Source organism: Diceros bicornis, chromosome 2 (genome assembly GCF_020826845.1).
Source record: "Diceros bicornis minor isolate mBicDic1 chromosome 2, mDicBic1.mat.cur, whole genome shotgun sequence".
Lineage (NCBI taxonomy): Eukaryota > Metazoa > Chordata > Mammalia > Perissodactyla > Rhinocerotidae > Diceros > Diceros bicornis.
Genome location: NC_080741.1, coordinates 45850594 through 45870246, shown reverse-complemented (window position 1 = coordinate 45870246; position 19653 = coordinate 45850594). Strand labels below are relative to the sequence as shown.

The 19653-nt window shown below is 46.2% G+C and overlaps 1 long non-coding RNA gene across 3 annotated transcripts in view; it reads right to left on the bottom strand.

Annotated features, from left to right (window-relative positions):
- The window catches only part of LOC131414845 (uncharacterized), a 72165-nt gene extending 54507 nt beyond the window's left edge, over positions 1-17658 (bottom strand). For all 3 annotated transcript variants that reach the window (XR_009222244.1, XR_009222243.1, XR_009222245.1), the window contains exon 1: positions 17424-17658. This is a non-coding gene — a long non-coding RNA (uncharacterized LOC131414845). The remainder of the gene's footprint in view (positions 1-17423) is intronic.
- Positions 17659-19653: the final 1995 nt, after the last annotated feature.

The following is a 19653-nucleotide window of genomic DNA, read 5'->3' as shown; positions in this document are numbered from 1 at the left end:
AATGGAGCTTTCTCTGTCAGCTGAATAAGAACTCTGATTCTTCCCACTGAGAGATGAGGCTACCCAAAGCCTCATCGAACTGTGTCCCAGAAGCCTGTGCTGGCACCACTGAGTTAGCGGCCCTCGCCCCAGCACTGAGGTGAGAGGGATCTGATAGGAACCGGCCCTTCACTTCACGTGCAAAACCAAACTGGCCATCCTTTAAAAATGTCAAACAGCATGATAACTGATTCAGGCAAGTTTAAGCCCCCTATCCTCCCAGGCTGCCAATTTTTGGTATTATTCTCTTTTCTTTCCATTAATTCATCTTCCAGTGACCCTCTGCCAAAAGGCTGGCATTTTTACAAGAGTGTTTCTTGGGGAAAGTGCCCCCTTTTCAAAAACACCATCCTATGAAACTGTAGGCACAGGGATTCTAGTACTGCTTGTTACTGCCAAGGAAGTTTGAATTTTAAGTGAGCACAGACCTTCACTGGTGTGTACTTACACCCTTTGACCTGCATGAGTTTTGCATGAAATGCAAGCCACAGTTGTATTCACAAAGGGCCACCGATGTCATCCCTGTTGTCCCATTAATCATATTTAATGCACGCATCTAATAGCGTTATCTTTGCTCCCAGTTCCAGGAGTCTATAATTTAACCTGAGCACTTTTCCCCAAAGTGTGAAGCAGGTTCATATACTATCTCTTCTCAACTTCCTTTGTGCTTCTAAATTAGAAAACCAAAATGTCACTTTTCTCAGATATGAAATACTCTCAAGGTCAATGTAAAAGAATAAGGCAATTAACTTCCTGGGTAAATTGTAGTATGGTGGGGAAAACACCATATCTGAAAAAGTGGTTAAAAAAGCAAACCCTTCCTGCAAACGACATCCCTTGTTTAAGACCAAAATGATGAATGCCGCTCCCGAGGCTCCTGTCAAATGAACAAGGTACAGGAGCGTTTGCTTCCTCCTCTGTTGCCAGCTGGCTACAGGAACGCGCTGTTTTTATGCTGCTGGGCACACTGATTGGCTGTTTGATGAGGCAGATCTGTGGCTGGTTTCTTTGCTTTTCTTTCTTTTCCTCCCTTTTTGATACCTTCTTTCAAGTGTTCTAATAAAACAAGTTCCATTTCTGAATTTCCAGCGGGGCCATTATGGTCTAACAAATGATGAGAACCCCACACACTGACTAAATACACTGTGTTCTCTTAGTGAGTCTAGTAATTATGAAGAAACAGACCTATACAGAAACAAAAGGACAGAGGCAAGGTTCCAACTAGTTGCTCAAATCTTAAGAGTTTTTTTCTGGGTTTAATTAAAATTGGGGTTTAAAATTTGTTGTCTCCTGCTTCTGCATAAATAAAGATGAAAACCATTTTTATTTGCACATTTCTTTACAATAGTCACATTGTGACTCTGAGGAGTGGCTCTGCTTACCATATTTGACTGAATTTCCAAACCACAGTCTGATGCATGCTGGGCTGGCCTAGAGCCCTGGAGTTCCCATTACCATGGGAGGTCAACAGTCTTCCCGTGACTGAATTTCCTAAAACCTGGCCAAAGGCGTCAGCGGTTCTTCAGAAGAGCTTGACCTCAGAATACAAAAGAGCATGTGGAGCGTGGCTGCACCTGGCACAGCCAGGTGTGTCCTGAACACAGGCAGGAGGCACCTTCAAAGCAGTTTCACATCAGGGCATCAGCCAGTCCTATCACCTTAACTCAACAGCTGTGGCTTCAGTAACAGGAGTGAGGCATGCTGAACTGAAGGTCTGTGAAGTTTCTGTCCTGCCCACATCAGCACCATCTCTCCTCAGGCCCCTGGACGGCCACAGGTATGTCCGTGTGGCTGTGACCACAGGCCCTCACTAGACTCTGGGGAAAGGCAAGCCTGTGGCTCAGACCCCCTTTCAGTCAAGTCCCCTGAAGAACTGGCAATGGGTTCTAAAGAGATGGGGATACATACAGACAACAGGCTTGGGCAGCAGCTCTCCCAGGCGTGTTTGGGGGTTCCAAGAACTCTTCCCAACTGCTCCAACCCCCAGTTCCCCATCAAGTCACTCATTTTCATTGCCCCCTAAACACATCTCCCACCAAATGTCTAGGCAATCTCCCCTCCCACAAATGATGGTCTACCCCTCTCATTCCAATCTCCCTGGTGAATCCCATGTTTCCTAGATCAGCTCTGAGCATTACTGAAAGACCTCAAAAAGCAGCAGACTGCAAAAATACCCAGCTTTTGCCACAGGGATGCCGCAGTCCCCAGCTCCACAAAGGACCATGCATGAATCTCCCCCCACCTGCTCCTGGGTACAAGGAGACACACAATATGAAAGCAAGGAGGGTGTGGCTGGAGGAGGTGGCCCCTGGGGCCAAGGACTGGAGGGGCTGCATGTGTATAATAAGGAGACTAGGCACCGCCTGCCAGGCTGGCACTTGGAGCCCACTTTTTCCTGTGATCCTTAGTTGCAAATTTTCTCAGCCGTTTCACAGGCACTTTCCTGATCTCTCCAGCCTCGGCAGGGCCACACCCTCCTGCTGCTTCCCTGTGCTATGATGAAGGCTGCAGAGCGACAAACAGCCACTCACACACATCTCAGTCTCAGCGTCTGGGGCAAAAGCAGCCCACGGCTGGTTCCCGCAGCCCCAGCTGGCAAATAAAACCTTCAGGACTCAGATGAGCCTGGCAGGGCGTGCTGTGGGCCAGGGCACCCTGTGTGTGGTAGGAGGTGTGTGGTAGGTGGTGGGGCCCAAGGGAGGGAAGAGATCACACCCACCTGTGAGCCCCTGCTTTGCAGGAGGTGTGAGCAAACGAGGAACCAGGAGAGGAGCTTTGCAACCTGCTGCTCTCAAAGGCTCTGGCAGGCTCACTCTCTCTGACTCATCCTGCTTCACTCTTAGGACTCCTTAATGCCTTTTATCTGCCACAAATGTTCTTGTCAGGGAGCTGGTAGGTGTTAGATGTTCAAGCAGACTCAAGGGTGTGAGCACACACACACACTCGTTTTAAAAGCACATTTGTCTCACTTAACAACAAACAAAAACAACACACTTTCTCTGGGAATGAATAGCCTGCCTCTGACTTCAGAGCTCCCATTCCACTACCTCTAAATGGATGAGAATCTTCTCCTCAAAAGGAAAGCAATACCTTAGACCTGGACCCACAGTCCTACTGGAGCAGGCATGCTGGCCGCGGGAGGGAAGCGAGGCGAGTGCACAGGGGTTAGGACGGGACGGCTGAGCTGAGCGCGGACACTGTCGGTGCTGGCCTACCTAAACCCGGGGCATCGGGGGCGTGCCTGAGGCAGAGCCGCTGGGGCAGGAGGTGGGAGGAGAACTGGAACTCTCTTCAGAAATGGTGAAGCCAGTGGGAGAGAATGTTCATGAGAGCACAATGTGATTAGTCAACAACACTCTCTATTCTCTCCCTCTCCTTTAACAATTGATAACGCAGGTTGTTTCCCAAATTCTCAAGGCACATTTAGCATACTCAGTGAAGTCACTGATCTAAAAAGCCTGAAGTCATTCACCTTCCAGCACAGAGGTGGGAATCCAACCCGACTGAACAGATTCAACTCCACTCCACAGACATGCAGAGAAGAACGAGGAATGACTGCTCCCTTTAGGATGCTGATGGCTTTGGGAGGGAGGCAGGCAGGCCAGGACATGAAACCGCAGAGTAAGGTAACTGACGTAAGGGTGGTGCCCAGAAGACACCATGGAACACGGAGGAGGAACCATATTTCGCACAGCAGAACCAAGGAGAGCCCGCGGTGGAGGCGGCATCTGGGCCTTACAGAACGGCTGGGGCAGGGAAGGAAGAGGGGAGTGTTGGGGGCATCCAGACATCTGGGACCACCAGTGGTGGGCCACCAGGTCCCAGGAGGCTGGGAAGAGAGCTGGTGGCTGCAGTGTGGAGGGGCTGGCCTGCCTCCCTAGGACCCCTTTGAAGGAGACGGTTATCAGATGCTTTCTGGGGGAGATAACCAGCTCTAGTGAGGGAGGTTGGAGAGGGGATGACTCGAGTGAGGGCAGTGTGGGTGGAAAGGAATGGTCAGAGCTGAGAGACATTCTGAAGGTGGGATTCACAGGATAGGGGATCAAGTGAGGAAGGAGGCAAAAAGATGTGTCTGCCAGCAGGAGGTTGAGGGCAAGCTGGGATTCAAGGTATGACGGATTGTGGGGGGCCGGGGTGGACCCAGGGCAGGAACCACACAGAAGAAAGAGAAGCATCTCACCGTAGAACTGTGTCTTCCCATTTCTAGGGCCCCGGGCAACAGGCAGCTGGCCTCTCTGCTGTGCCCTGTGCACCTCAGCACCGAGGGGAGGGTCAAGTATGGAGTGAGAGGCCAACATCCAGCGGGTCAACAATGAAATTGGGGCACAAGACACAATTGTAAAAGCCAAAGAAAGCCGAGAACCCCGTCAACTTCCTGACTCAGACGGCTGGCACCTCACAACCACAGCTGGAAGGACAGTGCAGCATCTGGGAACGCTGGTTCTCCTGCAGCAGGAAGAAGAGTGGCTGGGCTGCTCTGGTCCCAGAAGGACCAGGGAGGATTAAGGAAAGGGAGTCTGTCTCCAGAAAGTACCAAGCACTCTGCAGGCCTTATTTTTAGATTAATGTGCTGATGCTATTACCAGCGCTGGTTCCCAGCAGGAAGGGGCTGCAGAAGCAGGCATGCTCACCGTCTGTTCTCTCACTTCAGCCACACACCCCTCACCCTTGCCACCTCCCACAGAGGTTCCCAACTCCTCCATTTGAAAGATGCGGCTCCATGTCCTCCATTTGAAAGACATGGCTCCATCAAGCATCCTGCAGGGGGTCCTGGATGGCAGTCCTGGATCTCTAGGCCTGGTCCCCCAACTCCTCACCCCCATTAGTCCACAGAACTCCCACCGTGTACCCTGAGACATACAGCCTTCCTGAAGGAACCCCACAGGCATGACGTTAGGTGATCTATACACAATAAAATAACCAACCTTTTTACTTCGCGTTACAAATTGCACTTAAAAAGGAGAAAATGCAAGAAATATTTCAAACATGCTCCCCCTGGCATCTGCTGAGCCTCTGGGTGACTCACTCTGCTTGTCCTCTTTTCCACAGAGGGAAGGGAGGAAAAGTGAGCAAAGACCACAATTTCACTTCGCAGAGATGTGGTTTTCTTACATAAACATGGACTTTTCAGTGGAACGTTTAGCCCATCTCATCAATTCCACAACTGCAGGGTATTCTATCTTAGGTTACTGCAATTAGGCAAATACCGCTTGTTTTACGAAATGAAATGAAAGCTGAGAGGGCGCAGAGACGCTATCCCCGAGGTCACAGCTCACAGAATACTGATGGCTCAAAACAACCCAGCAGTTTCAGGAAAAACAACCAGGTTCTCTCGGCCTAATTCATCAGCTTATATGTTTTTGCTCACATAAAAATATTAAGTTGAATTAAAATATCCTTACAAGTACAAGACCTGATATTAAAATATGCGGTTGGGGCGGGGTGGCTACCGTTGTGACTACCTGCGTCACGCACTGCCAAGTGCCTTCTATTCATTACCTCTAACTGTCGTGACCCCCACAGGGAGGCATCACTGTCCCTCTTTCACAGATAAAGAATAGATAAGAGAAGGAACTCAGGTTTAAAAACTGGCCCACCGTCCTACAACCAGAAGACCAGCTTCACACCCAGCTTGGCTGGACGTCAGGCTTCTCTTTCCACCTCACCAGGTCGCCTCTCCGCTTCTAAACGATGCCAAGGTTGGACGTCAGTGGAAGGATCTTCCGGGAATTTCCTTATTTGGAAAAACACCTGCTCAGCTCTGGAAGGGCTCTATGGCTCAGGGCAGTGCCTGGGATCAGCGCCTTGCATTCAGTCCAGACCATGCCTCCTAATCGCTGTGTGATGAGCGGCTTGGCCTCTCGGAGCGTGTCTTCATCAGTAAAGCACGAGAGGAAAACTCACCTTGAGAGTGGCCGTGAGGAGGAAGAGCCCCGGGCCCGGCTCTGGAACAGGGTCAGTGCTCCCAAAGAAAAGGCTGCTGGAATCAGGAATATTTGTATCTATGTGATCAAAATAATAGTGCACCACCAAAGCTGCCTTTTTATTAATTTAAGATCTGTGATGTAAGTGGAGTTGCATTTCTGTTTTCTTTGTAAAAACAGAGCCGGGGCTGCATCATAGAGCACTGTTGCCAGCTCAGGGCAGGGGTGAGCTCTGCCTGTGGACGGGTATGTTTCCTGGTCCAGGTAGTTGTCTGCAAGGGTGAGGGCGGACACCCTAAGGGCCCCGGGAAGGATGCCGCTGGCTGACATTCATTACAGGAGGCCTGGACTCCAGATGCTGCACACACATCCACTGTTCTACCACACCAAACGACTCGGACTCGGGGAAACCCGAGGTGGACACCCGCCACCTGAGAGCCACGTCATCCTTACACAGGGAGGACTGCAAAGTGACAGATAATGAGGTTGATGGGAGAGTTCATGTGCTAAAAGGTCCTTCATACAGCAACATTCTGCATGCTAGTGGCACTGTCCTGCTGAGGGAAAGAGGACAAGGCCAGCCTGGTGTAAGTAATGGGGTGTTTCTTGGAGGAGTGTAAGTTCATAAGGCCAGAGCTGGGTGCAGAAAGCGAGGGCTCGAAGAGAGGGCCCTCGGGCTGCAAGAGGCTAGTGTCTTCAGAGGCTGGTCATCTCTGCAGATGGGGGAGAAAGGAAGACAGACATCCTCTACCTCTTGGGAGCGTGGGAGCTAGGAAAAGTGCTTACTGGGTGGCGCCTGTGGAGGGATGGGTCCTGCACCCAGTGTCTATTTTTCCGTTTTTCTGTTAACAGGTTGCTGTACTACGGACCTGGTTTCAAATGTGGCAGGCTAACCTCAGCTGTGCTTGGGGAACGGGGTCTGAGCAAGAGGAAGGGCAGGCTCCCTGCTCCTCCAGGCCACAGAGTGGCAGCAGCATCAGTGCCAGGGAGGCTGGTGGTCCTGGCCCTGCAGGAAGATAAGTTGGGGATGGGTAGGGACCCTAGGGCAGACAGGGGTCAGGGCAGAGAATCAGCACCAGGCCCAGGCAGGATGGGTCTGCGAAACACCTAAAGGCCCCCCGGTGTGGCGCAGAGCCTCGCCACTGGGGAAGCTGGTCAAGTGGGCTGAGGTGGGTGGTACTGGAGGAAATGTGGTCTTGGTTTTCCCCCAGGCTGGCAGGGCGGGCAGAGCAGTTACTCTATACAGTTCTCATCTGTCTCTAGGGCCCTTGGGCGTGGAGAATATAGTTCCTTGCTGGGCAGACACTGCTCTGGGTGTGGGAATGGCAGCCCAAGGGGCAGGGAGGAAGGGCGGCTGCTTGGAGCCCACCTTAAACAGGGAGCTCTCCCTAGGCCCCAGGCAGCCTGAACCACAAATGCAAACGTTTTGGCCTGAGAGCATTTAATCGCAGACTAAACTCATTTGGATAAACAGAGGTCTCCAGTTTCTCCCTCTGTGGGTGTTCTGTGGTCACCATTTCCTCTGCTCTCCCAGGGGGGATTAGGAACCTACTGATAAACTAGGCCCAAGGGTTCCCATCAGTGGAACTCAGAGCTAAGTCCTGGAAAAGGGGAAGCCTCCCCATTTTCCCGTGTGGGTGTCTCTCCAGCTCCTGCCCTCCTCCTCTCTTCACCCCTGAGGTCTCTTCTGGGGACCCCAGGCAGTCGGCTTCCTTCACCCTCCACATGGCCTGGCATCCCCCTAAACCTAAAGGATCCCCCTCCTCCTCTTAGTCCCCAATGCAAGCAAAAGCCCAGTAAATGGTTTTAGAATGTGTTAGCTAGGAAACCAGGTTGCATTTGTGTGGTTTCTTTGAAACTCAGAAGACAGTCTTTACCCTTTCTAAAAAAATCTAATTTCATTTTGGATCATACTTCTGTTTGCTTCTCAGTAAAGTAAGATCCAGGCATAAGATACCCTACAGTTCTAAAACTGATTTCATACCCCACATACTGTAGAAGCTTATTAAAAAAACATATATAAAACTGACCTAAAGCTTGAGATTAAACACATTTCTACAGATGCACAGGGCTTGTTGCATCACCAGCATCTCGCAGACAGTGAGGAAGGTCTGTTGGGGAAAGTTATATCAGATTCCAACCAGGCCCCCCAACCCTGGCTCTGTGCTTTGTGCTGGTGACAGTGCAGATGTGCTGACTGGCGAGGGGTGGAGTGAGCAGCCACGTCAATGCTGGAGATGTCTGAGGATGTGCTAAGGACTGATTCAGAGCCGTCAATGGCTCAATGGAAAGCCCTTTGTGATGGCCCCATCCCCAGGGGCAGGGATATAAGGACCAGGGATGAAGGAGCCATTTCAATGCAACAAGAATATACTGAGGTCCCCCGGGTGCAAGGCACTGCGCTCAGCTCCGGGAGATGCCGGCAGAGAGGGACAGAAAACAGACTGTGGTGTCAGGGCTGCAGCTCACCAGTGTCTCAGTCAGCCGAGCTCCTGGCATCGCGCTGCACCGACTGAACAGTGGGGATCTTTGCTCCCATTGTCCCTGCATGTCTAACCACTCACTCTGAGTCGGGGGAGCTGTGAACTTTGAGAGTCAGTGAGGAACAAATGGGCACATTTGTGCTTTCTGCTCAGGATGGTCCATTCTGCAGCATCTTGAGGCGACTGACTGCCCCTCTGCAGGCGGCAATGCGGATGTCACAGAAATATAAAGATGCCCAGAGGGTGCCGATGTCTCCACCAAATGCTCTCTTCTCTACACTCTCATGATCTCCATGAGATCACGCATGCTCTCAGCATGGTCCGCAGAGCCCACCATGTGACTCTTTCACCATCCGCCCTTGTATCCTCACACGTGAATCTCAGCGGTTTAACGATATGTTGATTTCCAAGTGGAACTAAAGTTGATTTTTGAAATTGGATTAAGCATTCCAACACTTGAGAGTTAAATCACCCTTGAAATGTGAAGACTCAAAAATGATCTCTAATGAGTTTGTAGATAAAATTCCCTTAAAAGTAGGAAAAATCTTTCTGCCATGAGTGAAAAGGGCCTTCATACAATGATGTATAAAAATATCCATGGCAAAGAAGTAAAATAAAAATACCTACCTATTTACTCTAGTTTTTCAGAATTTTATGCAAAGGCACGAGTGGACCACAATGAAATTCTATTCCCAAATCAAATCCTCTTATGAAAACTACTACCAGATGATCTCTGTTTAACATTGCTAAGCCCCAGTCAATATTTTGATGCCATCACATTCTAGCATAAGTGCCAGACCTAGACAGTCTCCTGGAGTTTGGTGCTGTGGGTTTAATCTGTATTAAAAGTTCTTATCTCTGATAGAGAGATGTGTGGGGGAAACCCTATCAAACTAGACAGTTCTGCCTACAGAACAGCAATCAACTCAGATGCCTGTATCTGGAAGGTACTTCACAGAACCAGAGTCTTCGTGCTGCTGAAAAGACCTTGAAAATGCAGATGAACAGACACCACAGTAGAAAAGTCACCTTTCATTTAGGAGAGAAGAAATGCTTTCGTCAGACGTTGCTCAGAGCTCATGAGCTGACTCCTGGCGATCTCGGGGAAGTCCTTCACTAAAAGGGCCCCTCACAAGGTGTTGTGAAAGCTCCAGTGGCTGGCTTCACTAATAGGACCCCTCACCAGGTGTTGTGAAGGCCCCACTGGCTGGTTTCAAGTGTCAGTGGGGTAGGACCTTATACTGTTGGTTGGCCCCCAGGTGACAGATTGACAGCACGTTATCACTCCCCACCTATGCTCATGGAAGACATTACTAATCAATCACATGCACCCTCATACCTCCGAATACTGACCTCAGGCCACGACTCACTTCTGCACAACTCCGTGAACTCCCCTACTGTGATGAGGAAAATCCCAGTGCAAACCCAGAAAGCAATTGCCTTGTCTATAGCTTTTGGACCTCAAGCCCAGGGACACCGCTCAAGAAATGGATTACAAAAGCTTGGTGCTTAAAGATAGCATTCAGATGTCTAGAGCAGTCATGTTTAGAATTCCAAGAATGGACTGGTATGAAGAAGGCTGGCTCAACGAACTTGGTGAAAATACCAGCTAAACCCAATACACTGGGCCCTTTGTTTATCTGGGCTGTTCATAGAGAAATGTCCCAATTCAGAAGTATTTACAAAGAGCTGAAATGACCATTCACCAAAGACCTCTTGGGTTGCTCTGCACTGATTAGCAATGGAGGGCTGGCCACTAGAGAGGACTGATAATATGTGAATTATTTGGAAGCCAGATCCTTCCCGTCAAACTGCATTCCAAAGATAACGGAGGAAGTCACATAGGCTGTAAAATTCCTATGTGTTGGCTGGATCACCTGCTCAACCTCCATCACAAGCCTGCACTGGTTCATAAAGGTGGAACCCAGAGCCAGCTCTAAAGGCTGCAGAAAACCCTCCTGCCCCTTTAATCCTGGGAACTTGATGCTTAACAGAGGAATAGGAATCCACAGCTTTCCACAAACATGCCTATGCTATTAACTGAACCGTGTGTAAGAAATGTGGATGCTAAACACGCTTTTCGACCCTGATTGGGTTACAAAAATCCATCAAGGTCCCTCGAGTTCCTAAGCCATCCCCTGTGGAGGTGGAGTAGGTTTCACTGGTTAGAGATATCAGCAGTAGAGACTGGTGATCAGAAGGGGATTAGCCAGAGCCAAATTTCTGAGGCATGGTACTGTATTATGCAGTAACTTGAAACTAACAAGAGTTAATAAAGTGTTAAAATTTTAAGAATAAGATTTGCTTTTAAAAATAGCATTGTCAGGTCTATCCATATAATCACATCCCTTGCATTCCAATGAGCTGCTGGAGTGGGAGAGAGGGGTGACTTTCGGTGACTGCCAGGAACTGCTCGGAGCTGGCAGCCTGCTCTGTCTCTGCCATTGCTCTCAGTGAGCACCCATTAATCTTGTCCTGTTAATAGTGATGGCAGTTACTAAATACCTCTGTGTTTTACTCCCCTGTCCGAGATTCTGTTACTGTTAGTTTTGCTGGAATCTAAGGATACCTGTGGAAGTATATTTCACATGTCAATATTACCTACTGCCTGTGATTGGGGTGGGGGTGGAGGGACAAGAATTTCCTCTGAAGCAGTCAGAAATATTTTGACAGAAAACTTGAAACCGGATGGAGGAGGTCGCTGTATGGAGCAGCTGGTTACAGCTCAGCCCAGGAAGACTGAAGTCCCACCTGGCTGGGAGGAATTCCAGGTTCAGGTCAAGTCTATGCATCTTCCAAAGGCTTGTCATCTCAATGTGGGTTTTCTAAGGCATTCTTAGTGCTACAAAGAGAAGGCACTCTCTGGTTGATCTGAATCTGGCATGTGTAGAGGCTGTATTTCTCACTGCAAAGCATCTCATGAGTTTTTGGATTTACAAAGAAAGTGTAAGCAACAAGGGCAGATTTCCCAGGGTCTGATTCTCAGAACCAAGAAGCCAAACCTCCACAAGTGACCTTCACAATCATTACCTTGTCACCATTATCTTATTCTCACTCTTTTGACAAGGAAAAATACACCTTAAGTGAAAAAAATTCGAGCTATAAAACATTGTTCAACATAATCATAATTTGGTAAACCCCAAATGTGTATATTAATAGAAAAAATACTGAAACATGCAGCAAAATATTAATGGTGGTCCCTTTACCATCTACCTCTGCAGTTTTTATATCAGATGGAATGATAGCATTGACTGTGTTGTACCTCCTCTACAAGTTCTTCATTCTATTATGCACATACAGAGGCTAACAATATATGTAAAATATGACATCTCACACTTTTAGATTTCTGCAGGAAATAACCCAAGTGCTATTAAGTGCACACCAACATACCATACGATGCTGTGAAGAAAATTACCATACTTGATTTACACAATTGATGCTTAGTTTGAAGTCTCTTAGCATTTTCATCTATTCAACCGAAAATGGACCCTCTCTGTTCTAGATTAATGGCAATCAGCTAACACAGTAGTCTTCAAACTTTTCTGAGTACACGACCCCATTAGTAAAAAGAAAAATTGTGGTCATGCCACCAATATATGCATATTTATTTATAAAGTAGGTACATGGACTACTATACTAACATATTAGGTCCATTATCAAATGTATGAGAATAGATCTGTTCTAGTCTAATGTTCTCTACTTTTTCCTGCTCCACAGTGGGTGATTTTGTGTTGACCCTACTTCGGAGATCTCAAGTTTAGACAACTGAGAGAAGAAAGTGGTCAGCATGACATGGCTGATGTTAACTTGCTACCTGGGATGGGAGGCTTCCAGAGCAGGGACTCCAGAAGTTTTCACCACTCACCCTCCCACATACAGCACAGCTTTGCCAGCCATACCTGGAAACCCCTAACCAGATGGGTGGAGAGGCCTTGACCACCTGCACCTGGCAGGTCACCAGCAGGAACTCACTTTTCCCTGGGCTGCAAGTCCATTCCCACAGCAAGGCTCATAGCAGCTATGACTGGGGACCTCAGTGCTGCTGGCTGAGGTCCCAGGAACCTCCGAGAATGAAGCACTTCCCTGTTTTTTCAGATGGCTTGTCTAGAAGACGATTAAATAAAAAAGCTTTAGTGATTCTTTTACTGCTCAGAAATCTACAAATAGACAGCTGTCAGAGTAGTAATAGCAGAGGTTTCTGAATGTTTTTATAAAAATCTGATGTCAAGTAGGACATTAAGGGAAGTCAAAACACCTTGGTGTAATGCTGCATCCAGATCTGTCTTTAAAATAGTCAATAAGAGATGCTGAGGATCTGCATGGTTTTCTATTTCCTCCAAATAAGTTGTGAGTGACATGGGAGAACTCTTTCAGGTTGAAATCCGGAGGGTGATGGAGATTACAAGTTAAAAAAAAAAAATCAATTCTGAACTATGCGAACTCAAAACAAAGTCTCATAAAATGTAAACTTCAATTCCATTTTGCCAGATGGAGGTTCTGAAGAGTCTCTAGGATTTCCAGCACCTGGTCTAACTTCCAAGCAGAAGGAAGGAAAGCAATACCTCTGCTGACGAATGAATGAATGAACGAATGAACAATCACTTGACATCCTGAAGTACATCACTGAGGTGTAGGTATGGTGATTTGTTTTATGGACACTTGTGGCCTTCCAGAGGCTAATTTTTTTTTTACTACATTCTGGGAACACAGATGAAGGTAAAGACCCCTGGCCTCCAAAGCTCACGGACCAGTGAGGAAGAACAACAGTGAGCGGAAGAGGTCAATTTCAGGTGCTCTCAGGAGGGTCTGAACAGGCTCCAGGAGGCCGTGGAGGAGCCCTTACACATGGGGGAGCAGAAAGGCTTTGGCAAGGGGCTGGCCTGGGGGCTGGTGGTGACGGGTGAGGGGGAGTCAGTCAGCCTGTGAAGGAGGGGGTGGAGGGGCACGCCCAGCACAGGAAGCAGCTTGTGGGGACACACAGAGCTTGGGCAGAGTGAGGCTGGGGAATGGTGACAAGCTCAGAATGCTCAGGCCTGGAGGAGGAGGCTGACTGCCTGGGAAGCACCTTGCAGGTTGAGGCATTGTCATTTATCCCACAGGCAATGAAGAAAGAAGTTGATTTTAAGTAGGACACAGACTTCTCCTTCTGTATTTTTTGAAAACATGACTAGATTTGAAAAAAAAAAAAAGATAGCTCTAACAATGTGAAAATCGGAAATATCCAAAAATAATTTATCAGCTCAAATGACTAAAATACCATTTTTGTTCTTCTATATTAAGATCCCCGATTCAAATCACTAATAATGGGGCAGAGTCACTTTCTGATTGACGAGAAGCGGGCCTGATCCACAGAGCGGTGCTCAGCACAGCAATCTGCACGTGGTGTACACCCCATGGATGTCTGCTATATAGAACACTATGAGTTTAAGATTAGGATAGAACTGAGTTAAAGGGGCCCCACTTTTTATAGACATTATAACTGAACCATACCTTGAGAAACTGACTATGGCTGCCTAGAAACTTGTTGGATGTTTCAATGGAAACAACTGTATGTAAATAATGACTTAGATTTCTCCAGAAGGATACACAAAGACTTAAGGTGACCAGTCTTGTTATATTAAAGATCAGAAAAATAAGAAAGAACACCATGCACGTCCATGACACACCACACAAAAAGACTTCTCTGGTTGCCTCTGGCCTTTATAGATACCCAGGAAAAGGCAGGAAGTTCCTCAGGAGGGTGTGGTACCGAAATGCTGCTGTCTGTTGGTTGGAATAAACTGCCATCTGCCATCACACTTTGGTGACACTAAGAAACTCCTTTTGTGTGTTAGCTGCAGGGCAGTTGAGGTTCACAGGTTGGGCGTTACTGAAATTCTCTACATGCTCTAGTCTGCAGGAAGGTAACAGACAGGAACTTTGAAGAAGGTGTTCTGCAAGCTGCAGAAAGGGCTCGGCTCTGTGAAGCCACTATACCAAGAGAAGGACAGCATCTAGGACATGTGGGGAGGCCAGAAGGTAGGGTTGCCCTTGACGGGGTTACCCCCATCATTTAATGTGCTGTGGGCACAGGCCACAGGGGAGCAAAGTGGGCAGCTGGGCTCTGCTCTCTGCTGCCCCCTTCTGGGTACTTAGCAGCGAAGGCAGCTCCCCTCATCACCCCTGCCCCTCAACACTCCCACCCCACATGCTAGCCAGGTGACTTTCACATCCTGCATCTCGCCTGTCCAGATGCTAATGAGGAAGACACCAAGTGGATTTTTACAATCCTCACACACTGACAGTCTTCTTCCAAAATTTGGAAGTAAACATTGGAGGTCATCTGATGAAAGTTTGTTGCTAAAAGAAAATCAGAGTGGGATTAAGTGTCACAGCTTGACCCACGTTTCTTTTTATGAAACTGGCACCATTTTGGGGGTTGCCCAATCCCCTCAGACGTGAAAACAAAAGTTTACATGGATACCAGTGAACAATAAATGCATGGCGGCCTTGTGGAGCGAGTGTGGCACCTCTCTGCACATGGCAGACAAGTCAACTTGGCAAGGCCAGAGGATCACTACACCCGCATTCAGATGCATAACAGCCTTTGCTCACCACAAGAGCACCCCAGCACCATCAGGGTGGGTGGGAGGACTCCACAGCCCCTCTTTGCCACATGCATCTTGGGATCTGCCTTCCTCCATACCAAAGGCTCTGAGGCAGACGTGCAGCTACAGAAGAACCTGCTTTCTCTGTATGGCTTGGATTAACACTGTCACTGTTATTGCTGTAACTGTTCACCAGTAAAAGGTGCTCTTTGGATAAGCAATTTTGATCTGAATGAGCAGAGAGACATGTGACTGAGAACAACCTGCTTAATTCCCTTGCTGGTTGACATCTCCCGGCCTTCTTCACCTCTCCTGCCTATGATATGTGTAACTGATGCCCTGCCGCTTTGCCATCAAACAGTGGCCCTGATGTCAGGCTTTGCTTTTATAGGGCTGCTTTGAAAAGAAATAAAGGTCTGATCTACCTCCAGAACCAGAAGCTCCTACCTGTGCCCTATAAGGAGCAACTCAGAGCAGGGAGGGAGGGTTGAAATGGGCAAAGGCTTTGCCTCCTGGCTGAGGAATGCAAGATGGGACAAAAACTCAGTCGAGTGCTACAGATTGAATTGAGGATCCCCATCTGCCCAAAAGGTGGACTCTAGTCCCAGAGATCACCTTATCCAGTGAGAGATCAACATGACATAGGAGGGGGAGACTTGAACTTCTGGTGAGTCAAGGGCAGACAAACATTCTCCAATTCTGTCCAAAGCAGCAGCACAAACTACTGGAAAGCCTCTTACAAATAATCACGCAGACCTTTCATTTTATATATAGGTAAGGTGACTTCCTTCTCTGGGCCTCAGTTTCTCTAATGTGACTCCTGATAAAAGCAACGAGGGTAGAGTAGTGGGGACAATAATCTTGGGTGTCCTGCTTGTTGAGTAATTCTTACTACCAACCCACCAAGCTGCTTCCAGAAATGGATACTCACTTCTTTTCACCTCCCAGCTCAGAGAATGCCTTTAAAACATTCAAATCTTATGCAGTCTAAAAGCTTGATGACAAGAACTCTTATTTTGGCAAGCGATATGAATAGACAGTTCACAGAAGAGCACATTCAAATGGCCAATAAACACAAGGAAAGATGCTCAACCTTAGGAGTTGTCAGGGAAACGCAAATCATAGCAACAATCAGCTATCACTTATCGCTCTTTAATTTTTACCAATCTGATAGGTGAGAACTCCCACTGCTGGTGGGTCAGGGAGAGTATGGCTCAACATCACTGGTGGAAATGTAAATTAATTCAGTCTTTTTAGAAAGCAATCTGACAACATAGATTTCAACTTAAAGGACACATTCCCTTATACTCAAATCTCACTCCTGACAATCTTTTCTTTGATAGACACTGTTGGATTGGTTTCCTACTTAGCATTCATTTCCCTCTTCCTCTTTCTAACAGAATGCTAAGAATCCTCAGGTATCCACCTCTGCCCCTATACAACTCACCTGATCTTCACCAACAGCTCCTTTCAAGGACCTATTAGGTCTAAGAGTAATTGCATCTCCCTTGCCCACGATTGGCTCAGGAACACAGGCCTAAGCCAATCAACTCCTGGCATTCTCCCTGGCCCCAGCATTTGGTTCAGGATTGGATATGTAACCTATCCTGGACCAACAGGACTGAAGCAGAAGTTTTCTAGGGGCTTCTAGGAAAGACGATTCCCCACTCTTTGGAGAGACACCAGAAGTTTCTCTCTTCCTTTGGCTGTTGTCACACGCAGTGGCCAGAGATGACTGCACCTATCTGGCTTTCAGTCTAACAATAAAGCATAACTGTGGGGGTGGACAGGGGCCTGCTTGAACCACCTGCCACTGACCTTTCCAGACAATGAATCCCCTTTGTTGGTTTTCTTTGTAATGTATGAAGTATTTTAAAAAGAGAGAAAAGTACAGAGAACAAGGTAAAAAATATCCAAATGCCCACAACTCAGATTTCACAAATGTTCACATTTTGCCATATGCGCCAGTTCTGCAGTGTTAAATCAAACTTTACAGACACATCTGAAGTTCCCTTTGTAGGCTTTCCCGACTCAGTTCCTCTCCCTCCCTCTCCAAAAGCAATCACTACCCTGAAGTTGGCAGGTATCCTGCCCTTCACCTTTTAATATTTACATTAATATGTCTTAGATTGAACTATATGAATTGGTCAATATCAGCCATTTTTTTACCTACATATTTTACCTATTTTTTTTTGTATAGTTCAACCTTATATATATACAAATTTTTTTTTATAAATGGCATCACTGTATACATAATTTAGCAACTCTAGTCACCAATATACTTTTGAGGTTTATCCATGTTGATTCCTATCATTTTAACTGCCACTCACAATTGCATTGCTTGGATGTTCCATAAAGTATTTTTTCATCTCCTATAGATTGGTGTTTACCTTGTTTTCCATTTTTTCTGTTACAGGCGCTGCATCTCCTGGTGCTCATGGACGAGTGTCTGTAGGGTCCAACATTGAAGTGGAGTTGCTGGGGAGAGGCTGGATCTCCTGCTTTACTAGGTGCTGTCTGTATTCACAATCCTGCCATCCAGTATGACGGGTTCTACTTCAATGCTTCCTCTCCAGTGCTCGCTCCTTCTTGCCAGCCTTCAACATTGTAGCTAACCTGCTGGCTGCGGAATGGTTGCCTTGTGAGGTTTTAATGTGCATTTCCCTCATTACTAATTGAGCATGTTTCACATGTTTATGGACACATATTAGTTTTCCCCATCTGAAAAGAGCTTCTCCCTACACATTGACCATCTCTCTATTGGCTGATTAGTGGCTTTCCCACTGAATCTAGGAGTTCTTTGGGTCATCTGAATGAGTTCTTTGTTACACGTTGCAAATATCGCCCAGTGATGGACTTGTTTTTCCACAATCTAAAAATGATTTCTACTGTCATTCCTAAGTTTGAATTTTTTTGTTGTGAAATTTATCAATCTTCTCCTTTTATTGTTTGTGCTCTTTTGTGTCTTGTTTAAGAAATCCTTCCCTTATCTCAACATAAGAAAGGCTATATATGACAAGCTTGCAGCCAACGTCGTATTCAGTGGTGAAAAGCTGAAAGCTTTTCCTCTAAGAACAGGAACAAGACAAGGATGCCCACTCTCATCGCTTTTATTTAACATAGTATTGGAAGTCCTAGCCAGAGCAATTAGGCAAGAAAAAGAAATAAAAAGCATCCAAATTGGAAAAGAAGAAGTAAAACTGTCACTATTTGCAGATAACATGATATTATATATCGAAAACCCTAAAGACTCTACCAAAAAACTGTTAGAATAAATGAATTCAGTAATGTGGCAAGACAAAATCTATATACAAAAATCTGTTGTGTTTCTGTATACTAATAACAAACTGTCAGAAAGAAAAATTAAGGAAACAATCTCATTTACAATTGCATCAAAAAGAATAAAATACCTAAGAATAAATTTAATGAAGGAAGTACAAGACCTGTACACTGAAAACTATAAGACATTAAAGAGAGAAACTGAAGAAGACACAAATAAATGGAAACATATTCTGTGCTCATGGACTGGAAGAATTAATATTGTTAAAATGTCCATACTACCCAAAGCAATCCACAGATTCAATACAATCACTATCAAAATTCCAATGGCATTTTTCACAGAAATAGAACAATCCTAAAATTTGTATGGAAGCACAAAAGACCCCAAATAGCCAAAGCAATCTTGAGAAAGAAGAACAAAGCTGAAGGCATCATGTTCCCTGATTTCAAACTATATTACATAACTATAGTAATCAAAACAGTATGGTATTGGCATAAAAACAGACACATAGATCAATGGAACAGAAGAAAGAGCCCAGAAATAAATCCATGCATATATGGTCAATTAATTTATGACGACAGAACCAAGAATATACAATGGGGAAAGGACAGTTTTTTCAAAAAATGGTGCTGGAAAAACTGGACAGCCACATGAAAAAGAATGAAATGGGACCACTATCTTACACCATACACAAAAATTAACTCAAAATGGATTAAAGACTTAAATGTAAGACCTGAAACAATAAAACTCCTAGAATAAAAAATAGGTGGTAAGCTCCTTGACATAGGTCATGGCGATGATTTTTTGAAGTTAACACACACAAAAAAGGCAACAAAAGGAAAAATAAACAAATGGGACTACAATAAATTAAAAAGCTCTAAAGGAAACCATCAGCAAAATGAAAAGACAACCTAGTGAACGGGAGAAAATATTTGCAAATCATATATCTGATAAGGGGCTAATATCCAAAGCATAAAAAGAACTCACACAACTCAATATCAAAAAAAAATATGATTTAAAAATGGGCAGAAGATCTGAACAGACATTTTTTCCAAAGAAGACATACATATGGCCAACAGGCACATAAAAAGGTGCTCAACATCACTAATCGTCAGAGAAATGCAACTCAAAACCACAATGAGATACCACTCACACTGTTAGAATGTCTATTATCAGAGAGATGAAAAATAGTAAGGGTTGGTGAGGATGCAGAGAAAAGGGAACCCTAGTGCACTATTGGTGGGAATGTAAATTGGTGCAACCACTATGGAAAACAGTATGGAGGTTCCTCAAAAAATTAAAAATAGAATACTATATCACCCTGCAATTCCACTTCTGGG